Source organism: Euprymna scolopes, chromosome 27, assembly GCF_053919585.1.
Source record: "Euprymna scolopes isolate OS-2025 chromosome 27, ASM5391958v1, whole genome shotgun sequence".
In the NCBI taxonomy this organism is placed as follows: Eukaryota; Metazoa; Mollusca; class Cephalopoda; order Sepiida; family Sepiolidae; genus Euprymna; species Euprymna scolopes.
Genome location: NC_136508.1, coordinates 43898871 through 43920565, shown reverse-complemented (window position 1 = coordinate 43920565; position 21695 = coordinate 43898871). Strand labels below are relative to the sequence as shown.

The 21695-nt window shown below is 32.3% G+C and overlaps 7 non-coding genes across 7 annotated transcripts; 2 read left to right on the top strand and 5 right to left on the bottom strand.

Moving 5' to 3' along the window:
* The first annotated feature begins 1713 nt into the window (after positions 1–1713).
* Positions 1714–1786, top strand: Trnaa-agc (transfer RNA alanine (anticodon AGC)). The gene has a single exon. It is a non-coding gene; the product is annotated as a tRNA-Ala (tRNA).
* A 1886-nt stretch (positions 1787–3672) lies between these two features.
* Trnaa-agc (transfer RNA alanine (anticodon AGC)) lies at positions 3673–3745 on the bottom strand. Its single transcript has one exon. It is a non-coding gene; the product is annotated as a tRNA-Ala (tRNA).
* A 4062-nt stretch (positions 3746–7807) lies between these two features.
* Positions 7808–7880, bottom strand: Trnaa-agc (transfer RNA alanine (anticodon AGC)). The gene has a single exon. It is a non-coding gene; the product is annotated as a tRNA-Ala (tRNA).
* Positions 7881–9652: 1772 nt separating this feature from the next.
* Positions 9653–9725, bottom strand: Trnaa-agc (transfer RNA alanine (anticodon AGC)). Its single transcript has one exon. It is a non-coding gene; the product is annotated as a tRNA-Ala (tRNA).
* Positions 9726–11080: 1355 nt separating this feature from the next.
* Positions 11081–11153, bottom strand: Trnaa-agc (transfer RNA alanine (anticodon AGC)). The gene has a single exon. It is a non-coding gene; the product is annotated as a tRNA-Ala (tRNA).
* A 3609-nt stretch (positions 11154–14762) lies between these two features.
* On the top strand, positions 14763–14835 carry Trnaa-agc (transfer RNA alanine (anticodon AGC)). Its single transcript has one exon. It is a non-coding gene; the product is annotated as a tRNA-Ala (tRNA).
* A 5111-nt stretch (positions 14836–19946) lies between these two features.
* Positions 19947–20019, bottom strand: Trnaa-agc (transfer RNA alanine (anticodon AGC)). The gene has a single exon. It is a non-coding gene; the product is annotated as a tRNA-Ala (tRNA).
* Between the last annotated feature and the right edge of the window lie 1676 nt (positions 20020–21695).

The following is a 21695-nucleotide window of genomic DNA, read 5'->3' as shown; positions in this document are numbered from 1 at the left end:
CACTGCACTGACATCATTGTATTTCTTTTTTTTTTTTTTTTGTCTGTTTGTTTGTTTTTTTAGTTCTATTCACATACGTTTTTTTTTAAGTACTTTTTTATTTTCTTTTATTTTCAGTTTGCGATGTGATGTATTTGTACAATTTCAATATATTATTTGTCAAAAAAAAATTCCTTTCTTTTTCTATATTTTTTATTAAAAGAAAAAGCTTTTTCGTTAAACGTCGAATAAATTAATTTAAACAAAAATAATGTTACAAAATTCTTCATGTTTTTTTTTCTTTCATTTGAATATTGTCTTTCTATTCATTTTTTTTTAATTACTTTTCATTCTATGTCCGTCTTTTTTCTTTCAAATTATTTATTTTCATAACCTTCGCGTTGCAGAGGTCTTAATTGGCAATTAATCGGACGGCAACTCTAACGGAAGCTGAAGAGACAGTCGCCGTCCATTTATATGCGATCCTCCTCCTACCCACACCCCTCGTGCCTGTTTCTTTGACTCTTTTGGTGCCAACCGTTCGACGTGGGTCTCTGTTTGGCTCAGAGGAAATAATCGCAGAACAGTGGCTCTTTTCGGCTTTCTGCCACGACCCCATTAGGATCCTTTGAACAATTATTGGCTGCCGATAATTAACGCCTCCATTTTAATTTGATCTTTAGTGTGAAATCAATCGATTCCTCTTTGAAACTATCAATATTCTCTTTTTATTCTATTTCGTTTTTCTTTTGCTTGCTTTCTTTATCCCTTCTTTTTTCGGTACTAGTGTATTTGAGCGGTACCTAATTTTGTGGCCTCGAAAGATTTATGTCACGTGATATTATTTTACACGGTGTAAACTAAAAAAAAAAAAAGTCGAGCTCGGGAATCTCCACGGAATTTCGACTTTTAGGGGTCTTAACATATTTGTTATTTTGTTAAAGAAAAACAAAATAGGTTGAAGAGTTTTTAAATTAAAATTTCAAATCGAATTTTACGACCAAGCGAGACGTTGTATTTTTGATCCGCCACATTTAATAAAACAAAAGATACAACTCAATTCGAACACCAATGATCAAAATCAGTGTTGTAATGGCTAAAATTTACTATTAAATCTTTTGTTCAACTTTTACGACGTGCCCCAGGGTATTATAAGCACCCCAACCTCTCCATGTTAAGAACGGCTTTCGGAATAAACGCCCCCCCAAAAAAAAAACTCGAAGGCCGTTCTTAACATGAGGAGGTTGGATGTGTTTATTTCGAAAACCGTTCTTAACATGAGGAGGTTGGGATGTTTATAATACGCTGAGGCAGTGAGGCACGTCGTAAAAATTGACCAACCTTTTAAAAAATCATTAAAAAGAGAAATCACTGTATATAAAAACACGCTTGTTAAATGCACGTGATTTTTGGAATATGATGTTTTAGTTCTATGACGAGTAGATACATAATAGAGATTTTTCTGGGGGTTTTTTTCTGTATTTATTTATTTTTTTAAAATAAGGTGGAATTCCATATAAGAATAAAGATGAAAATTATAAAATACAGTACCAATAGTTTACTTAAAGATCATATTACAAATTTCGCTGATTTAAATCCTGCTCTCGTATATTTTCGTGCTGAAGTAAACATTTAAAAAGGTAACGCAATAGACTACCTATTTAAAAAAAAAAAAAAAAAAAAAAAAAACGATTAATAATACCATGAGACTTTTTGCCTACAATCAGCAGCAGTGGGGAATTAGCTCAGATGGTAGAGCGCTCGCTTAGCATGTGAGAGGTACCGGGATCGATGCCCGGATTCTCCAGTAATTTTATTTTATTATTTTTTTTGTGTGTGTGTGTGTGTATGTGTAATTTTTTCGGTTTATTTTACTTTATCTATTATACTGAAAACTTCAGTATAATAGATAAAGTAAAATAAACCGAAAAAATTCCACGCAAAAAAAAATTACTATCTGAGCTAATTCCCCCACTCCTATAAAGAGCGTTTAATACATCTTATCAACAAATAAAAATAGGGTGACAGTTTTGAAAGCCCATTTATTATCATTTGTTGTAGGTTTTCGACTACTTTTTGATTGTATTTGAAAGATTTAAGACTAAATTAATTTACAAAAGGAAAAAGAATATTTGTACACTTGAAAAAAAAAATGCGAAATATGTTTTCATGGCGAGCTTACTTCAGCTGAATTTTGAAGTTATATAAATTCATTGTAAAAATCCTTTAAAAGATAAATATAGGTCTATTCCAAAGATAACTAGTAAAGCAAAATCCTAAGATATTGAATTAAATTGAAAAAAAAAACATGTTTGTACAAAAAGTAGATTGTTTTTTAAATTACAGGTTTCGCATAATTTTATATGTAAACTTTTAATATTTTCATTGCTTGCATGAATGTTAAATTTTCAGTAAACATATTTTTTATATAATTTGGAACAATGATTAAAAAAAATATTAATTCAAAAACAGGGACATAAAAAATAATTAAATTTAAAAATGATAAAAATGATACAAACATTCAGGATAGGAATGTACGGATGAATGTCTGGGAAAAAAAACTAGCACCCCTCCCTCCTTTTAATTACAGGACGTTATTTTAAAAGAGCCTTTCGGCTGGCGGAAATTTTAGGCGTCCGTATATCTGTGTTTACAAAACTCCCGTTTGTTGCGATTTTGCGGAAGACAGAATTCCTCGTTTTTTAGCTAATTAAGCTATTCTTTGTACAAACAAGGCGTGTTTTATAAATTCAATATCTTAGGATTTTGCTTTACTTATTATCTTTGAAATAGACTCAGAAAACTTATATTTATCTTTTAAAAGATTTTTACAATGAATTTAGTTAACTTCAAAATTTAACTGAATTGATTAGCTCGCCGTGAAAACACTTTTCATAGCTCTTTTTTTTATGTGTAAATACATTTTTTTTTCTTTTGGAAATTAATTTAGTCTTAAATCTTTCAAATACAACAAAAAAGTAGTCGAAAACCTACAAAAAAAAAAAATAATAAATTGGCTTCCAAAACAAGGTCACCCTATCTTTATTTCTCAATAAGATGTATTGTACATTTTGGAGGGGGGGGTAGCTCAAATGGTAGTGCGAGTGCGCTCGCTTAGCATACGAGCGGCACCGGGATCGATGACCGGATTCTCCAGTTAATTTTGTGTGTGTGTGTGTGTGTGTGTGTGTGTGTGTGTGTGTGGAATTTTTCAGGTTTATTTTACTTTGTCTATTATATTGAAGATTTCAGTATAATAGATAAAGTAAAATAATCTCCCTAAAAAAAAAATTACTGGAGAATCCGGGAATCGATCCAGGTACCTCTCGCATGCTAAGAATCCGGGCCGGGCACTTTTGGAAATTAATTTAGTCTTAAATCTTTCAAATGCAATCAAAAACTAATCGAAAACCTACAAAAAAAAAAATGATAATAAATCGGCTTTCAAAACTATGTCCCTAAAATGTAATGCAGTAGAGGGGAATTAGAGCGCTCGCTTAGAATGCGAGAGCTACTAGAGCTACCGCGGCGCCGGCGGTACAGATCCCCGGATTCTCCAGTTAATTGTGTGTGTGTTTGTGCGTAATTTTTCCGTTTAATTTACTTTGTCTATTACATGGAAGACTTCAGTATAATAGATAAAATAAAATGAAACGAAAAGATTGCACAAAAAAAAAAATAAATAAAGATAACTGGAGAATCCGGGCATCGATCCCGGTACCTCTCACATGCTAAGCGAGCGCTCTACCATCTGAGCTAATTCCCCACTGCTACTAGTAGGTACGTGAAAGAAAATTTCAAAGTTAACATATCTCAAAATGGAACAGCTCAGCAGAAAGAGTATGCAGAGAGCATTCTAATGATACTTGAACCACCTCTGTAGGACAAATAATAAGAAAGTTACAACAATTCTAAAGCTGAAATTTGAGGCTAATTTTTGACAATAGAATCAATGGATTTCCTTAACAAAGTTGTGACCGATATCAAGATTTTTCACAGTTATTTTGTCATAGCTTTCTTATTTCTTGTCCGATTTCAAAAAGACAAATATCACTGGAGAGCTTATTGAATGGAGAACAAGAAAAATATATTTTGAAAGTTTAGTAATGAATTATTTACAAGATTAAGAGGTGAAAGGGGATGCTGGGGCGGAAGATGTAGTCAATTACTAAGGCAATATTACATCCCCGCATATGAAGTCTACTGCTAATGCTGATTTTTTATGTCAAAATAAACTGCAGAAGCACCGTTTTTTTTATTTCTCATCATACAAACACCAATAAATATAATTTTTTTTTACATTTTTCATGAACTTTTAGCATATAAATTATTAAAATTTCTTTTAGCATATAAATTAAAATTTCGAAAAAGTTGTCAAAAAAACAAATATATAACAAATAAATGTTATCAAAGGCAAGATAAGTTACTTTTCTACCTAACTGGATATATTTGTCGTGTTTTTATTTAGCTCGAATACAGTGTTAATCGATGTATTGGAAAATTCAAAATGGCGCCCGACACTCTCTTTAACACGGTAAGTTCAAGAAAAGATGTTATAAATAATTAACTAGACAAAATACTGTTAGAAATTCGCTCATTATATGTTACCGTGACATAAGTTGGCATATATTCGGTGTTTTTTTAATAGTATTTTGTCTTGTTTATTATTTATAACACCTTTTCCCAAACTTACCGTGTTTAAGAGAGAGTGGCCGCCATTTTGAATTTTCCAATACAACGGTAAGCACTGCATGTTTTTCGAGCTGAATAAACATGTTACATTGAATAAAAACAAAAACTGTATCCAGTTTGGTAGAAAAGTAACTTATCTTGCCTTTGATAATATTTATTTGTTATATATTTGCTTTTTGACAACTTTTTCGAATGTGTACAGTAATACAAACCCAAAATTTCTTTTAAATTATTAAAACTTTTAGAATTTAAAGTTTGCAAAATGTGCATAATAAAAATATATTCATGAAAGTTTTATTTTTTTTAATTTTAAAAATAACTCTTGTATTTTTTTTAATTGTAAATTTGTTTATTAGTTTATCATAGAATAAAAAAGCAAAGTAACAAAATGGAAGAAAAAAAAAGCAGCTCGATAAAATGATAAAATAGAAAAAAATACATTTTGCCGGGGAGAAATGTTTTGGTTTAAAGAAAGTAAAATTTAAATCCTAAAAGTTCATTATGCTGAAATAAATTTTAATAATTTAAAAGAATTTTTTTAGCCAGCCGTAGTTTGGCGTCATTGCCGTTGTTGGAAAATATTTGTAAACAAAGTGCGTAGGTTAACGATATGGCGTTAGTGAAATTTTGAAAATTTTCGTAACGGCTTCACATTTTAGGTAAACTCAAAACCAATGAAGGTAAAGTCATATAGGCTTCATATTTCGCACAAATAAGGTTTAATATCTATATTAACGAATATATATAGTTTTAAAACTATTACAACTTACCTTCAGGTCTAATAATGATGATTTAAATGACACAAAACTTCACTTCAAAATCTTTTACACTTCTACTGAACGTATGGAAATAATTAAAATACCAGCATGTAGCGAAACATGTGTGCTACCTCATCAGTATCCCTGCGGTGTAGTTAACCCCCCGGATATAGGTGGTAGGGGCCAATTTATGACACATACCACAGTGCACAGAATTACGGCTTACTCAAGTTACCAATGCCACTTAACCCTCGCAAAAGCCTTGGCATTTTCACATACCTACTACTAGTGACCAATACATTTTACTATTTATTATACACAGCAGCCATACGACAGCTTAGTATAATTGTATAAAAATTAGCATAGAAATTACAGAAACATAACGTACACTGGTGATATAAACAATATCAGCTATGAAGTCGATCACACCTATTAGCCTACTTTATTGTAGCCTACATAATTTGAAGGCCGTTCCACTTGACCTGCTGATGTCGCAGAATAATGTACAACTGCCACATTTAGGCAATGGACGACTAATACAAATATGGTCATTTTCTGTTTCACAATGATATAGCAATAGCTAATAGGAGTGCGTGTAGGATTGATTGCCGAGGTAAACTTTGGTTGGCATGTTGCTGTTGCTCTACCTCATCTGTTCGGTAGTTAGGAACAATGTCAGGTGAGATTTGGGAAAGCCAGCCCACTAGGCAAAGTGCACCCTGGTTTACAAAATTATATGAGCAACCTTGTTTGGATTCCCCGGTAAATGATCCTCAGGTAATTAACAATAACGTAACTTCTTCTCACGGAGAAGGTAAGCCCTAGGCGAGCGGATCTACGAGGACTAAACAGGATCCGGACATTTTTTTACTGTAGACAACAAAACGAAAACAATAAAAAAAAAAATGAGTATATAATAAATAAATGTTACCAAAGGCAAGATAAGTTATACCTATTTGGATAGGTTTTTCACTTATTTTAAAGCGTTTAATGATAGAGAAGTCACGGTAACATTTATTGGGTGGGTTCCTGCAAAGTATTTTGCTTCGTTTTTAGAGATTATCGAGATTTCAAGGGTGGGACCTTCTCATGTCGATCGTTTTTTCTCATTCTCAAATAACACTGAACACCACTTGTTTTTTTTTACCTGAATAAACGCTTTAAAATAAGTTAAATGCCAAAAATTCTAATAAAGGTAGGTAGAAGAGTAACTCGTCTGGCTTTTAGTAGCATTTATTTGTTATATATCTGTCTATATAAAAAAAAAAAAATGCACTTCAGATCTTAGCATAGCAATGAATTTAGGAGAACTTGTCCCCGGAAAATCTTCCCCGAAAATCCGTACCCAGGTAAACTAATACCCGGAAAACTCATCAATTTTTGCTAGGTAGGAAAACTGGTCCCTTATGTAATAAATATCGATTGAAAACACATTTTATGGCCGTTCTTGAAGAAGATATTGTCTTTAAAAGAGAATATACATCCCATAATATTTTTTTAAAATATTTTTACTTGTTTACTGTTGTTTTAAAAGAATTATATTGATTTTTCTGAGCTTTAGTTTTCTACCTAGCTTTGTAAGGTTTTGATTGTTCAACTTATTTTAAAGAGTTTATTTATAAAAAAAAATAAAAGTAAAGTCGAGTTTTACTTTTGAACAAAAATGTCCGACATGAGATGATCACGTCTTAGGAGTCTCGATAATCGCTCAAAAATAGAAAATTAAAGAAAATACTGAGGTAGATATAGTTTTAAAGGTGTCCGGAAAACTCGTCTCCGGAAAACTCGTCTCCGGAAAACTCGTCTCCGGAAAACTCGTACCCGGAAAACCCGTACCCTAAAAACTCGTACCCGGAAAACTGTGCCCTTATTGAATAAATATGGATTGAAAACACATTTTATGGCCGTTCTTGAAGGAGATATTGCTTTTAAAGGCGACTACGCACCCCCATAATATTTTGAAAAATTATTTTTAACTCTTGTTTAAAAAAATAAACTTGATCACGGAGTCAAGACACGAAAAACGAAACCATGTATTTATTTTAAAAAATACTTTAGTTTTAAGTTAACACTTTTTGTGTTATTTTAAAAAAACTTTATGTTATCATTACAAAACAAAAATTTTAAAAAAGCTCTTACGCATTATCAAACAAAATAATTATTTTATTGAGAAGAATTAATTTAGTTTAAACAATTCTTGTGTTATTATGAAACAACAAAAAAGAAAACACGGTACTTATGTATTTTTGGTACCGCGCTGAAATAATAACGTTATTATTTCGAAAGCAATTCTTAACATTGGGGAGGGTATCGTTTAAAAGTCATTTCGGGGGCAAAGTAAAATAAGCCTAAAAAATTATACACACACAAAAAACAGATGGAGAATCCGGGTATCGATCCCGGTACCTCTCACATGCTAAGCGAGCGCTCTACCATCTGAGCTAATTCCCCTCTATTTCTTTAAGGGGGTAACATCTTGATAATGCCTACAAAATAGAAAATTAAAGAAAACCTAACAGCCAGCCTTGGTTCTCCCCTGAATGTGCTGCTACCATCGCGCACAGAAATCACTTTTTCCATAGCTACCAACCTAATAGATGCCCTGAGACTAAAGCTGCTTTCAGGATCGCCAGCAACCACTGTAAAAGAGTAATAAAAAATGAAAGAGAGCTATATGCTCAATCTGTTGAATCCAAAATAGCTGAGCAGCGGCTTCGTTCCCACCAGTTTTGGCAATTTTTTTTTTTTTACGTCGGTGGTCACCACTTATCAAGGCCCGGAAGCCACTCAGGGATAAGGGTTATTGCAAGTACAGTACGTTAGTGTGGAGATTTGATGAAGTGTTTCCTTAAGGGGGTGGTTCATTAGGAATTTGCTAACGTTGGACTTGAAGACATCAAGTTGTAGTCAGGTGGGAAGCAGGCAGACGGAACAGAGTTCCACAGGCGTGCAGTTCTAAGAAAGAAGCTTTGTTCATGGAATCCACGTTTTGATTTAGGCACAGATAAAGAGTGGGGGAAATTTTTCACAGTGGATTCAGCTAGACGGGTGTTTTTCGTGAAAGATGGGCGAGGGGGGACCAGAGATTGGAGTTCAGACGAGCACCTGCCATGGAAATAACGATAAAACTAGGATAGGCTCGCAACGTCTCTTCTGTGGGAGAGAGGTTGCAGGGTAGAGAAAAGGGCATCCCCCACTAAGCCACGAAGTCTATTTTGTACTCTGTCAAGGCAGGATAGGCTGTTTTTAGCAGCTCCTGCCCAGATGTGGTAGCAGTACTCCATCCTTGGACGTACTTGGCTTTTATATAGATAGAGAATTGCATCAGTAGTGAGAAATCTTCTGGAGCGGTAGAAGGATCCCACCATTTTCCCACCGACCTTGGCAACAGACTTGACTTGATGTATGTGTTCCATTACTACGATACTGTCCCATTGATTACTGTACACACAATAACCCTTATCCCCGAGTGGCTTCTGGACCTTGATAAGTGGTGACCTCCATGTAAAAAAAAATACTGAGGGAGATTTTGTTTTTAAAAGAGCACACATCCTCAAAAATGGAATAAATTTGAATATCTCCCTCAAAAAACAAAACGATAAACAACAGCAAAAAATGAAATTAAAAAGATTTTTATTACGGCAGAGTTTTCGATAAAATAGATTAATAAATTTCTTATTCAGTGTGTAGGATTATCACGAGGTTTTGTTGTTTTAATAGATGACGTCATAAAACGTGATGTTATCTTCTATACACGTGGAAAAGCTGACTACAGTATGGTGATTTTCAAAGTCAATGTTAACAAATTCTTGTTGAGTTGTCCCCTTATATATTAAAAACTCTACCCAGAACCAAACATTATCTGCAGTCCAGTCCACAAGGTGATAGTTCTGGCATACAAAAACTATTAATACTTGTCCTCGAGTAGGTTTCGGGCCTAAATTAACGGTGACTTAATTATTATTTGCAAGAAATAAATAAATAAATAAAAATAAAGATGAAAAAAAACGAGTTCAAAATATTATATCGGTTGAATGGTAGGACACATTTTTCCACTATAACGCAGTTACCGAAATAAACCGAAAAATTAACAAACAAACAAATAATATATATTCGTTTCGTCAAGTGTACGCGCATTAGACGTATTTTTTATTTTTAGTTTTCTTTCTGTAATATTGCGGGCATTCTAGACAATAATTGCAATCTTAAACTAAAATAGACACTGGAGAATCCGGGTATCGATCCCGGTACCTCTCACATGCTAAGCGAGCGCTCTACCATCTGAGCTAATTCCCCTTTACAACGTTAACCTGCAATACATGTTATAGACAGCAGCCATGTGACAGTTATGTATAATTGGTAAAATCCATTGAGTGCGTACGGTGGTTCTATGAGAAAATAAAGCTTTGTACACATTATAAATGTTTCTTTTCTGTATCTTATGTTATATTAGGGGTCATTTCGAGTTTAAAGTTTATTTATTGCACCCATCTGAACTAGAGAAAATCATGATTAAAATGTGTATGTCTCGTCTAAATAACTAACGATGAATAGCTAATATGGCCGACCAGACGGGTGATCAAAAAGTCGGAACTCGAAATGACCCCTACTGTACTAATGTATAACATAAGAAACAGAAAAGAAACATTTATAATGCGTACACAGCTTTATTTTCTCATATAACCACCATACGCTCTCAATGGATTTTACCCGTAAACTTGTGACATAAACAATAACGGCTATGAAGTCAATCACGCATATTAACCTGCTTGATCGTGGCCTACATAAATTCAAGGCCGTTGCACAAAAGTCACATGACTCGCTGACGTCGCAGAATAAATGACAACGGCCACACTTAGGTAATGGGCGACTATTACGGATATGGCCATTTTTTGTTTCAGAATAATAGTGCAATACCTAATTTATTGTCGTTCTGTAAAATTTCGCAAAATTTAAAACTCCAATGTATAACAACAACAACAGCAGCGTCAGCAGCGATTATTCTAAATTAATGTTGATAATTGATAAAATTATAATTTTCATGGGTGTATTTTGTATGAAAAAAAAAAATAACAGAATTTTTAAAAATCCAAACAAAAAAGCAACGAGGAGAATCGAATCTCTCCCTGTTTTTTTTATTTATTTTTTTTTGTTTTTTGTTTTGAGTTTATTTTTCATTATTTTTTTATTACTCCAAAAAATATCGTTAAAATACGAAAAAAAAATTGTAATTAACTAATAAATAAAAAGTGAAAAATTTGGGGGGCGCGAGAGATGCTATGTGTTAAAAATCACTCGTTAACTAATTTTTATTTATTTTTTATTTTTTTCAACATTGTTAAATCAATCATTGAGGAGCAAAGTACTCAATAAATACTTGTCTTTTATTGGGTTTTTTTCTGTTGTTGTTTTGTTTGTAATCCTCAAGGTGCTCGTTATACCATGCAAAAACAAGTAACCCTTGTCCTCGAGTAGCTTTTGGGCCTAAATTACTGGTGACTTAATTATTTGCAATAAAAAAAAAGCATTTCAAAATAATATACCGGTCAAACTATATGACACATTTTTTTCACTATAACGCAGTTAACATATAATAGATAAAGTAAAATAAACGGGAAAAATTACACACATGCAAAACAGAAAATAAAGACTGGAGAATCCGGGTATCGATCCCGGTACCTCTCACATGCTAAGCGAGCGCTCTACCATCTGAGCTAATTCCCCTCTACTTCACTCAGCGTACAATAGCTATTATACCATTTTTGTAGACAGCAGCCATGTGACAGTTTAGTATAATAGTACGGATATTAGCAGAGAAACAACAGTGAACATAACGTACCCTTGTCACATAAACAATAGCAGCAATAAAGGCGATCACGCTGAAGGCTGTTCCAGAAAAGTCACTTAACCTGCTGACGTCGCAGAATAAAGTACAACAGTCACACTAAGGCAATGGACGACTAATACGAATATAGTCATTTTCTGTTTCACAATATATTGCAATAGCTCATCGGAGTGCGTGTCGGATTGATTGCCGAGGTGAACCTTGGTTGGCATGTTTCTCTACCTCATCTGTTGGGTAGTTAGGGACAAGGTCAGATGAGATGTTGGAAAGCCAGCGCACTAATTAAAGTGCACTCTGGTCTACAAAAATGCCCGAGAAACCCCGCCTGGATTTCCCAGTAAAGACGCTTTAATTAATTAATTAATTACGTAAGTAGTAGCTTCTTCTCACGGAGAAGGTAAGACATTGGTGAGTGGATCTATGAGGACTAAGCAGGATCCGGAAACATAGTAAAAAAAAAAAATGAGTATACAACAAATAAATGTTACCAAAGGTAAGATAAGTTCTACCTATTTGGATAGGTTTTTAACTTATTTTATAGCGTTTATACTAGAGATATCACGATAACATTTATTGGGTGTGTACTGACCAAAGATTTAGGCCACAAAAGCAAAATTAATACTACCATTCCCTTTTGCATTATATTAAACCTTCCTTTCCCTACAGTGAAAAAGAGACAATTCTGATTCTTTGGCCTTCCTCTCGCCGGGTGGTCCTGCTTGCTGACTCGTCCCCCACCGCCTGCTATCGTCCAGAGAGACGAGGGTAGGTGTGGGTGTCCTTTATAACAACTACAGTCAGAGAGTTCATGCGACTAAGTCCAGTACGTACGCGTTTATAAAAACTGCTACATAATGTATCTTACCAATGCTTCGCAGTGTTTAACTTAAAAATAAAATAATCATTCAAGTTAGTATTTTGTTGTGTCTTATTCATATGAGATAACAGCAACTATTTACATGTGAATGGGTGGGTTCCTGCAAAGTATTTTGTTTATTTTTTCAGAGATTATCGAGACTTCAAGGGTGGGACCTTCTCATGTCGGTCGTTTTTTTCTCATTCTCAAATAACACTGGACACTACTTGATTTTCGACCGGAATAAACGCGTTAAAATAAGTTAAAACGCCAAAAAATCTAATCAAGCTAGGTAGAAGGGTAAATTATTTTGACTTTAGTAATATTTATTTGATACTTATTTTTGTCCACTTTTCCGGTTTGCTGTCTATGTTTTTTCAAAAAAAATGCTCTTAGCACAGATCAACAGCAACAAAAAACACTATTGAACTGATTGTCGGGGACATATCCTCACTTAGCACGAAGGACACTATCTGAGCTATACCAGAAGCCGCCAGGAATTACGTGTCGTAATCTCGGTGGGAAACTATGCATAGATGATATTGTTTATCTCGCAAGTTTGTTCTTCGCGTTCGATATTATATTTCTGCTAATATTGGCGTCAACTGTTGCATGACCACTGTTTATAAGATTCGGGGGAATTAGCTCAGATGGTAGATCGCTCGCTTAGCATGCGAGAGGTACCGGGATCGATACCCGGATTCTCCAGTGAAGTTTATTTTATTTTAAGATTGCAATTATTGTCTAGAATTCCCGCTATATTACAGAAAGAAAAAGAAAAATAAAAAATAGGTCTAATGCACGTACCCTTGACGAAACGAATATATATTCCAATAATTAAATTGTAAATTGATCAAGTAGTTTTATTTTTTAATAAAAAAAAGTCTAATTTTATGAATAACAGAAGAGGGTCTGTTTTGTCCGCAATTTTGAAAACAAGCCAAAATAAGCAAAGGGAGATAACTTAATAATTCAAACTTGCGACATTTATGGAAAATTTGTCGGCGTTTTTTTTTTAAGTAAACTTTAATGAGTGAAATGTGATCATTTTTCAAATACGGTGACCCATGCGTAACTAATTTGATTTCTGACAGTAACCAGATGTTAGAAATTCAAAGTGGGGATAAAACACATATCAACACTTCAAATGTTTGTTTCTTTACATAGTTACTACCGGGAAATATATTTGGTCTAATGTGTTGGTTTTACGTTTTTGACATAATTAATTATAGCGCTTTTCGGCCTCCGTATTTGTCAACTGAAAGAAAGAAAAGCAAATCCGCTCTTTGACCACATGTTATTAGATTTTAAAATGGCGGTCTTTTCGGATGCTTGCTTAAAAATGTCTTTTATTTAAAAAGTACATGGAATATAAAATATAAATATGGACAAATTCTTATCAATGAAAAATGGAAGCATACATTGATTAGCATTTTTATAGGTAAGTGTTTTTGGAATTTATATATATTATAATAATTGGAGTAAGTTAAAATTCGTTGAATTTCTTGAAATCTTTTTTAAAGAAAACCGATTTAAAACATACTGCATATTTTTCTATTAAACCTTTTATTATTTAAAAATTTGGATATTAGCAGAGAAACTACATTGAACATAACGTGCTCGTTTTATTGAAAATAAATTAGGGTTTAAATTACATTTTTCAAGTAGTTATAAGCTCCTAAAGATAGCTAGTCTAATTAATCACATTTTTATCAATCATTTTTAATGGTGACACCTGACACTGCTAATGCATGCATGCATTTATTATGAGAAAAAAACTAACAGATTATAAAAAACAAAAAGTAACGAAGATATAGTATAATAGACAAAGTAAAACAAAGCCTAAAAAGTTACACACAAAAAAAAAATAAAGCCGATTAAAATTATTTGTTTTTTTATAAAAATTATTTATTTTTATTATATTTTATTATTTGTTTTTTATAAAAAACAAATAAATAAAATATAATAAAAAAAAGAATTTAGAAATATAAAATAAAGAATTGAATAAACAAAAAAAAACTAACCATATACTACCTACAAGTTCCGAGCGATGATTTGCTGCGATACTGTTACTGTTTACAACAGCACGTTTGAACCAAAGTCATGTAAATATCTGACGAAGAGATCTTTCTCGAAATATTATATAACACGGATATACCACCAGACCGACTTTCCCAGGTGACCACTGTGCAAATATAAATATATTGCGTATATGAAATATATGAATATGTACACATGTATTTGTAAGTTGTATTAATAACACTTTCTCACCTGCGTCAGCTTGTGTCTTACCGTTACCTCTGCATTATACCGCCTTCTACACATTTCATTTAACTACATACTATACAATGCTTCAAGCAAACTACATCCACCTCTTATTATTAAATTGTTAGGTGGATGAACAGAATAGTTGCAAAACTCACTCTCTTTCCCATGATAAGAAGAATTGAATTAAGTATTATTTATTAAATATTGTCCTTTTTTATTTATTTTTTTTAAATTTATTTTATTCATTTATTTCGTTTTTGATTTGTTTTATTTATTTATTTCTCATTTATATTTTTAATTACGCTACATTCTGTCTACTGGCTCCTGTCTCTAAGAAGCGATATTGTACACTAAATATAAGAGTGGGGAATTAGCTCAGATGGTAGAGCGCTCGCTTAGCATGTGAGAGGTACCGGGATCGATACCCGGATTCTCCAATTTTGTTTTTATTATTATTATTATTATTATTATTATTGTGTGTGTTATTTTTTTTGTTGTTTATTTTACTTTGTCTATTATACTGAAGATGATAACTGTATTACAGTGGAAAATGTGTCATACAATTCGACCGGTATTTTATTTTGAACTCGTGTTTTGTTTAATTTTTAGTAATTTATTTATTGCAAATAATAATTAAGTCACCGCTAATTTAGGCCCAAAAGCTACTCGAGGACACTATTTGATTCTGGGCAGAGCTTAAATATTTAAGGGGTCAACTCAACAAGAATTTGTTAACATTGTCTTTGACACTAATAATTATAATCAGCTTGTCCGCATGCAGAGTGGATGACGTCACGTTTTATGACGTCATCTATTAAAACGACAAAAAGTGGTGATAATCCTACACACTAAATAAAGATATCGTTTTGTAAGATTATCGATTAAAGCAGATAGACGATGTTCGTGCCCAATGGATGACGTCACCATTTTCATTATAAACCGGAGATAGGTAGAGAGATAGAGAAGCAGTGGTGAGAGAAGAGAAAGGGTTTGTATTACCATACACATAGATTCGAAAAAGTTGTCAAAAAACAAATATATAACAAAAAAATTTTATCAAAGGAAAGATAAGTTAATTTTCTACCGAAGTGCCGAAGTGGATAATTTTTTAGTGTATTTTTTTTAAATTTAATGTAACATGTTTATTCAGCTCGAAAAACATACAATGTTTACCGATGTATTGGAAAATTACAAGTGGCGCCGAAATCTCTGTTGAACATGGAAAGTTTGGGAAAATAAGTTAAAAATAAAAACTATACAAAATACTGTTAAAAAAACACCGAATATATGTCCGCCTATGTCACGGTAACAATTTAGGTGTGTCAGAAATTTCGTGAAAATAGTGAATAATTCCACCCCATCTTTCTAAGCTTATAACTCCTCGAAAAATGTAATTTAAGCCCTAATTTTTTTCAATTAAAGGAGCAAGGACCAAGGAGCTAGGTTTCATTAAAAAAAACAACAAAAAAAAAGCAACGTGGTTTTTTTTATTTTAAAAGGTTTTAAACTTCGGACTTTACAGGTAAATTTCTAAAAAACAGTACTTTTTTTTGTTTTAAATTTGAATATATTATTTATTGACCTTTTCTCTTCAATTTGTGATACATAAGACTTTGGTACATAAATTAATTATTTACTTTTTCATAGACATTTCAAAATGGGAGCAGTGAATTATTCGACCCCCCGTTTTTCCAAGCTTATAACTCCTCGAAAAATGTCATTCAAGCCCTGATTTTTTTTCAATTAAAGGAGAAAGGACGAAGGTTCCATTAAAAAAAAAAAAGAAAAATCAAATAACGTGGTTTAAAAAAAAAAAGGTTTTAAACTTCAAACTTTGCAGGTAAAATTCTAAAAAACACTACGTTTTTTTTTTGTTTTACATTTGAATATATTATTTATTGACCTTTTCTTTTCAATTTGTGAGTAAATTAATTATTTACTTTTCGGTGAGTAAATTAATTATTTACTTTTTAATAGACACTTGAAAATGGGGGGGGGCGTGAATAAAAAAAACGTTTGTCTAAAATAGTATATTCGGTTTATTGGAAAGAACATAAAATTTCACATTGACCCTGAAAATATCGTAAAAATAGAATCAATAGAAAAATTTTGATAGATTTTTAAAGTTTAAAAATTGAAAAATATTGAGTTCGGAAAATTCATTACTGTTTAAAAAATAAAAATTTCTATTACTTTTAAAACAACTTTAATAGTTTATTTTAGAAGTATAATCCATAACGAAAATAAACAACCCACTTTTAACAGAGAAATTACGAGATTTTTATATTTTATTCGCAGTTTCGTGTTAGGGGTGTCAAAAATTCCTACAAAAATTCTGATACCTACGGTAACATATATTGAGCGAGTTTCTAACAAAATTTTGCATAGTTTTTTATTTATTTTTAACTCATTTTTTCCCAACATTACCGCATTCAACAGAGAGTCCGGCGCCACTATACAGTCTCAATGGATATTACGGTAAACTTGTGACATAAACAATAACGGCTATGAAGTCAATCACGCATATTAACCTGCTTAATCGTGGCCTACATAAATTCAAGGCCGTTGCACAAAAGTCACATGACTCGCTGACGTCGCAGAATAAATGACAACGGCCACACTTAGGCAATGGGCGACTATTACGGATATAGCCATTTTTTGTTTCAGAATAATAGTGCAATACCTAATTTATTGTCGTTTTGTCAAATTTCCCAAAATTTAACACTCCGATGTATAACAACAACAACAACAACAACAACAACAACAACAACAGCGATAAGTGTGTCAGAAATTTCGTGAAAATAGTGAATAATTCCACCCCATCTTTCCAAGCTTATAACTCCTCGAAAAATGTAATTCAATCCCTAATGTTTTTTTTTAATTAAAGGAGCAAGGACCAAGGTTTCATTAAAAAAACGTGGTTTTTCATTTTAAAAGGTTTTAAACTTCGGACTTTACAGGTAAATTTCTAAAATACAGGACTTTTTTTTTTGTTTTAAATTTGAATATATTATTTATTGACCTTTTCTCTTCAATTTGTGATATATAAGACTTTGGTACATAAATTAATTATTTACTTTTTAATAGATATTTCAAAATGGGTGGCGTAAATTATTCGACCCCCCGTCTTTCCAAGCTTATAACTCCTCGAAAAATGTCATTCAAGCCCTGATTTTTTTTCAATTAAAGGACCAAGGACCAAGGTTCCATTAAAAAAAAAAAAGAAAAATCAAATAACGTGGTTTAAAAAAAAGGTTTTAAACTTCAAACTTTACAGGTAAAAATTCTAAAAAACACTACGTTTTTTTTTGTTTTTTGTTTTGTTTTAAATTTGAATATATTATTTATTGACCTTTTCTCTTCAATTTGTGAGTAAATTAATTATTTTCTTTTCGGTGAGTAAATTAATTATTTACTTTTTAATAGACACTTGAAAATGGGGGGGGCGTGAATTAAAAAAAACGTGTGTCGAAAATATTATATTCGGTTTATTGGACAGAGCATAATATTTCACACTGACCCTGAAAATATCGTAAAAATAGAATCAATAGAAAAATTTTGATTGATTTTTAAAGTTTAAAAATTGAAAAATATTGAGTTCGGAAAATTCATTACGGTTTTAAAAAAAAATATTTCTATTACTTTTAAAACAACTTTAATAGTTTATTTTGGGAGTATAATCCATAAAGAAAATAAACACCCCACTTTTAACAGTTTTAGTTTCGTGTTAGGGCTGTCAAAAATTCTGATACCTGCGATAACATATATTGAGCGAGTTTCTAACAAAATTTTGCATAGTTTTTTATTTATTTTTAACTCATTTTTTCCCCAACCTTACCGCATTCAACAGAGAGTCCAGCGCCACTATACATTCTCAATGGATTTTACCGTAAACTTGTGACATAAACAATAACAGCTATGAAGTCAATCGCGCATATTAACCTGCTTGATCGTGGCCTACATAAATTGAAGGCCGCTGCACAAAAGTCACATGACTCGCTGACGTCGCAGAATAAATGACAACGGCTACACTTAGGCAATGGGCGACTATTACGAATATATACATTTTTTGTTTCAGAATAATAGTGCAATATCTAATTTATTGTCGTTCTGTCAAATTTCCCAAAATTTAAAACTCCGATGTATAACAACCACAACAACAACAACAACAACAACAACAACAACAACAACAGCGATAAGTGTGTCAGAAATTTCGTGAAAATAGTGAATAATTCCACCCCATCTTTCCAAGCTTATAACTCCTCGAAAAATGTAATTCAAGCCCTAATTTTGTTTTCAATTAAAGGACGAAGGGTCCATTAAAAAAAAAAAAAAGAAAAATCAAATAACGTGGTTTAAAAAAAAGGTTTTAAACTTCAAACTTTACAAGTAAAATTCTAAAAAACACTACGTTTTTTTGTGTTGTTTTAAATTTGAATATATTATTTATTGACCTTTCTTTTCAATTTGTGAGTAAATCAATTATTTACATTTCGGTGAGTAAATTAATTATTTACTTTTTAATAGGAACTTGAAAATGGGGGGGGCGTGAATTAAAAAAAACGTTTGTCGAAAATATTATATTCGGTTAATTGGAAAGAGCATAAAATTTCACATTGACCCTGAAAATATCGTAAAAATAGAATCAATAGAAAACTTTGATAGATTTTTAAATTGAAAAACATTGAGTTCGGAAAATTCATTACGATTTAAAAAAAAAATATTTCTATTACATTTAAAACAATTTTAATAGTTTATTTTGGAAGTATGATCCATAAAGAAAATAAATAACCCACCTTTAACAGAGAAATTACGAGATTTTTATATTTTATTCGCAGTTTCGTATTAGGGGTGTCAAAAATTCCTACACAAATTCTGATACACCTACAGCAGCGTCAGCGATTATTCTAAATTAATGTTGATAATTGATAAAATTATAATTTTCATGGGTCTATTTTGTATGAAAGAAAAAAAAAATAACAGAATTTAACAAAATCCAAACAAAAAAGTAACGAGGAGAATTGAATCTCTCACTGTTTTTGTTTTTTTTATTTATTTTATTTTTTTTTGTAGTTTATTATTTTTTTATTACTCCAAAAAATATCGTTAAAATACGAAAAAAAAATTGTAATTAACTAATAAATAAAAAGTGAAAGGTTTTGGGGGCGCGAGAGATGCCATGTGTTAAAAATCTCTCGTTAACTCATTTTTATTTATTTTTTATTTTTTTCAACATTGTTAAATCAATCATTGAGGAGCAAAGTACTCAATAAATACTTGTCTTTTATTGGTTTTTTCTGTTGTCGTTTTGTCTGCAATCCTCAAGGTGCTCGTTATGCCATGCAAAAACTAGTAATCCTCGTCCTCGAGTAGCTTTTGGGCTAAATTACCGGTGACTTAATTATTTGCAATAAAAAAAAAGCATTTCAAAATAATATACCGGTCAAACTATATGACACATTTTTTTCACTATAACGTAGTTAACATATAATAGACAAATCAAAATAAACGGGAAAAATTACACACATGCAAAACAGAAAATAAAAACTGGAGAATCCGGGTATCGATCCCGGTACCTCTCACATGCTAAGCGAGCGCTCTACCATTTGAGCTAATTCCCCTCTACTTCACTCAGCGTACAGTAGCTATTAAAACATTTTGGTAGACAGCAACCATGTGACAGTTTAGTATAATAGTATGGATATCAGCAGAGAGACAACAGTGAACATAACGTACCCTTGTCACATAAACAATAGCAGCAATAAAGGCGATCACGCTGAAGGCTGTTCCAGAAAAGTCACTTAACCTGCTGACGTCGCAGAATAAAGTACAACAGTCACACTAAGGCAATGGACGACTAATACGAATATAGTCATTTTCTGTTTCACAATATATTGCAATAGCTCATAGGAGTGGGTGTCGGATTGATTGCCGAGGTGAACCTTGGTTGGCATGTTTCTCTACCTCATCTGTTGGGTAGTTAGGGACAAGGTTAGATGAGATGTTGGAAAGCCAGCGCACTAGTTAAAGTGCACTCTGGTCTACAAAAATACCCGAGAAACCCCGCCTGGATTTCCCAGTAAAGACGCTTTAATTAATTAATTAATTAATTAATTAATTAGTAGCTTCTTCTCACGGAGAAGGTAAGCCCTTGGTGAGTGGATCTACGAGGACTAAGCAGGATCCGGAAATGTTTTTACTGTAGAAAACAAAACGAAAACATAGAAAAAAAATAAATGAGTATATAACAAATAAATGTTACCAAAGGCAAGATAAGTTATACCTATTTGGATAGGTTCTTGACTTATTTTATAGCGTTTATACTAGAGATATCACGGTAACATTTATTGGGTGAATGGGTGGGTTCCTGCAAAGTATTTTGTTTATTTTTTTCAGAGATCATCGAGACTTCAAGGGTGGGACCTTCTTCTCATGTCGGTCGTTTTTTCTCATTTTCATATAACACTGGACACTACTTGATTTTCGACCTGAATAAACGCGTTAAAATAAGTTAAAACGCTAAAACATCTTATCAAGCTAGGTAGAAGGGTAAATTATTTTGACTTTAGTAACATTTATTTGATATTTATTTTTGTCCACTTTTCCGGTTTGCTGTCTATATTTTTTCAAAAAAAATGCTCTTAGCACAGATCAACAGCAACAAAAAACACTATTGAACTGATTGGCGGGGACATATCCTCAATTAGTACGAAGGACACTATCTGAGCTATACCAGAAGCCGCCAGGAATTACGTGTCGTAATCTCGGTGGGAAACTATGCATAGATGATATTGTTTATCTCGCAAGTTTGTTCTCCGCGTTCGATATTATATTTCTGCTAATATTGGCGTCAACTGTTGCATGGCTACTGTGTATAATATTAGGGGGAATTAGCTCAGATGGTAGATCGCTCGCTTAGCATGCGAGAGGTACCGGGATCGATACCCGGATTCTCCAGTGAAGTTTATTTTATTTTATTTTAAGATTGCAATTATTGTCTAGAATTCCCGTTATATTACAGAAAGAAAAATAAAAATAAAAAATAGGTCTAATGCACGTACCCTTGACGAAACGAATATATATTCCAATAATTAAATTGTAAATTGATCAAGTAGTTTTATATTTTAATTAAAAAAAAAAGTCTGATTTTATGAATAACAGAAGAGCGTCTGTTTTGTCCACAATTTTGAAAACTAGCCAAAATAATCAAAGGAAGATAACTTAATAATTCAAACTTGCGACATTTATGATGCAATGCATAGCATTCCCATTAATCCCTTAAATTTGGATTTTATTA